The sequence below is a fragment of the Lepisosteus platostomus genome, chromosome 10 (assembly GCF_059453375.1).
Source record: "Lepisosteus platostomus isolate fLepPlt1 chromosome 10, fLepPlt1.hap1, whole genome shotgun sequence".
Lineage (NCBI taxonomy): Eukaryota > Metazoa > Chordata > Actinopteri > Semionotiformes > Lepisosteidae > Lepisosteus > Lepisosteus platostomus.
In genome coordinates, this window is record NC_142620.1 from 33015544 (window position 1) to 33019104 (window position 3561).

General features: G+C 41.6%; 1 long non-coding RNA gene across 1 annotated transcript; it reads right to left on the reverse strand.

The window, feature by feature from the left end:
- Positions 1-1886: 1886 nt before the first annotated feature.
- LOC148653652 (uncharacterized) lies at positions 1887-3063 on the reverse strand. The gene is made up of 3 exons (XR_015941547.1): positions 2956-3063; positions 2723-2812; positions 1887-2241 (listed from the first exon to the last, which is right to left on the reverse strand). It is a non-coding gene; the product is annotated as an uncharacterized LOC148653652 (long non-coding RNA).
- Positions 3064-3561: the final 498 nt, after the last annotated feature.

Below are 3561 nucleotides of genomic sequence, written 5' to 3' on the forward strand. Positions count from 1 at the left end.
GTTCATCAAGTGTGGAAAATTACCCTTAGCCCCGGGGAACCCCATGGCGGCCGGCAGTTTGCTTAATTTCATAGGTAGAAAGTTTAAAGAAACGATAAATCTGATGTTCAGAGCTTTTACGGTCATACACATTATCTTACCACCCTGATTAATTAGTTCAACGTCCATCTTTTCAGCCAACAACTGTCTGATTACTAGGTAATTGTCATATCCCTTGCCATTGTGCGATATGAACGTATGGTTTTTGAAATGTCTATCGATAAATTTACACACAAAATCCTTTAGACAAGTTTCACCATAAAATTCCCAGCTTCGTTTATTGTTAATATGAAAGGTGTGGACGTAATTTGGTATGTGTGTCCCCGTTTCTTGCATGCATTCAAAGTCGAAAAAAATGTACTTGTTTGAAATTCTGGGGTTGTCCAAAGGTGGTATGTAGCACAAATGTGTGTCAGGGGTGTCGATCACGTTGTTACAATGCGAGCACAGTTTCTCTTTACATTTGTGACTTGCGAGGTTATAAACCCCACATTTCTCACAAAAGACCCTGCGCTCACACTTACTAACACCAGTCGCCGCATTCCGAAAGTGTCTCGCCAAACACTGAGAGCTACGACAAAAGACCCTACAGGCCGGGCAATTCTGAATTTCTGCATCAATTTCGCAACACTGGGGATCTAAACAGGTTTTACAAGCTTTAACACAGGCGTGTGCGTTCTTGTTGCTATATGCCGCATGGCAGTTAGTGCAAAAATACGCCGCCCCCACAAAAGCTTTAATATTTAAAACCACATAAAAATGCTCTTCATGCAGTAGAACAAAAATCATAGAATCATTAGAATTTGGTGGTGTTGGCCCCGTTGTAAAATATTTCCAATTACCCTGGTCTGGTCGTGGTACAAAATTTTAATGACCACCTTTAAATGTTTTTCAAAAACGGTAATGTCTGACAAATTAATTTCCGATTCTCTGGAAAACCCAACTCTTTGTGCATTCGTTTAGTGCCCTGTAACATTTCCCCATCAGTACAACCTTCATTCAACAAACCGTACACACTCCTGGCGAAACACAGATTACCGCCCGTGTAATATAAGTTGATAAGGTGTGCTTTTTTCTGAGCAATTACCCGGCTGTACAGAACGGATTTAAATCTTCGGCGGGCACTCCCCTGCATATTCCTAACTACCGTCACCACTAATCGGAGGCTGTCATCGGTGAGAACTTCTGTGTGGCTCTGTAAGTGGTCTGAGATGTGGCTTAAAAAATTGGCAGCATTTAATTCTCCTGGTTGTCTCCTGTGTGAGAACAAGGGTTTCTTAAAACCACCCGCAGTCAAATGCAGCTGTACAAAATCATTCGCCCCGATGTTTGGAGAAAGTTCATCCAATATTCTCTGGACTGCACCATGCACAGCGTCTATAGCCTGTACATACGAGGCTATTCTGTCGAGATTAACAAAACGAAATTCTTCATGGTGCTCTGTTGCTCTAAAATTATTATAAAACCTGTTATAACTACGTATACGCTCCAGGAAAACTAAGGGGCCTCTATTCGCCCCTGCACCGCCACCAATCTGATTCAGATCGTTCAGTACAACCGGTTCTCGGTTTTCAAAGTTACCGCCATCCTGTTCTGCTACAGCAGCCTCGGGCATTAAGTTATTTTCTGCCACTGCATTTTCATTCCCTTGGGAAATCTGATCCCTCTCTCTGAATCTTTTACGACGCAACAAACATGCTTTTGCCAGTTTAATTCTTTTATTTATGTACAAACACTTGATGTTGGCAAGCGGTCGGTCTTTTAAACACTTTTTAGACCGCATGTTTAGTCATTTATCCCGGTGGGTCTTCACCAATGCTCCCTGAAATAGCATTATCAGGTAACGAAATCCAGAGGTTAGATCGACATCCTCTTTAGAAAAAATGTCTAAGAGGCTAGCAGCGTAAACCTGGATCATTTTTGGAAACACTGAATGTACACTTGCTAAACCGGCTCTTAGATTCTCTAAATACCGCTTTTTCTCCACCTCATTAGTGCCCACCTTTGATACTAACTGTGCAATATACCGCACTGAGTCTCCCACATCACCAAGCACCAACTCTTTAGGCGCGTTATTATTTCGCTCCAATGGCTTGACACGTTTGGTTTTGGTCAGCGTCTTAACAGCCATCTCCGATGCAGTCACCACCTTAGGGTCCGACGTTTCCGCCACATTTGTTTCGCCGCTCGTCGATACAGCTGCTGTGTGAATAAATAAAAGACTTTTTAATACCATGCCAATGCTCCATATCTCAAAATCAGAAAACTACACTGTGATAAAAATAAAAGACTTTTCAACACAACAATCAATGAAATCTAAACGGTCAAAATCAGAAAACTACGATTACTATGATAAAAACGCCACACATGTGGCGCATCCTTACACAAAAGGCTGCAGGTGAATGGAACAAGTTACCCGGACATGTTGTTACTCCGGTTTCCTTTAAGACTGTAGTGGCGCTACTGGGTCAAGTGGCGTGGTTAACGGCATATAGACCCCTCGCACAGACCAGTCGCTTTTAACTTTAAAAGCTAAGCAATTTTAAAATAAGGCTTTTTAACACTCCCAAAAAGAAAACTACGCGAACTAGGATCTTTCAGCGAATTAACATCCTAACAAAAGAAGTAACATTTGCCGTAAGTGGATCATAACACATCTTGACCACGCTTAAATTATATTAACCTTTGATTGTTGATTTCAGACGTTTTGAGCTCGTTGACCCAGTTAACGTGTTGGCTTGGCGTCGCAGTTTACTTTTTGAAGGTTCGGGTTCTGCACTGAGAGGGAAAATACCATTAGTGAAAGACCGCAAAGTGAAACACCGCAAATTACCAAAAAATAGAATAACGGTGGGGATTTTTATTATAGACACGTTTAAATGGCCATGCTAAAAGAATGTTTTATATAATACCGACCTCTTCTCCCAGGCGATCTGATAATATGCTCCGCACCCTCTGGTATGACGTGAACATCTGCATGTGTCTCCACAAGGTTTTGCAGTGGTATTGTAAACCCCAAACAAGGTTTTTTAAATGTGTAGTGACTTGTCCCTTCGCCCGCGTCTGTGGAATAGACACATACGTGTATTGGTTTGGAGAAAGTACCCCTGTGTCTTTAAGACTCACATGGTCGTAAAGCGTCATTCAAAACATTGTCGTTATTACCCACCAGTGTTGGGTTGCTCCGTAACTGGTCTTTTTACAGCTGTGGTTTTCGGGGCTAATGGAAATGAATGGATACACACAGTCACGACCACATTACGGAACAACTCCCTGGTAATTCCATTATAATAATTCAATATTGCCTAGTATACAAATATTATACAATGTTTTGTAACAATAGCTAACATGAGACATGCACCGTGACGTTGTAATTTTCTCACAATATGCCAGATAAACATACCGTTGAAATTCGTGGAGTCCTCGTCTTCGTCTATCAAGTCGAACAGTGTTAAGTCTGTAAACAGACTATCTTCAGACTGTTGTAATTGATCGTCGTGATCCGTTCTGATGAGTTAGGCG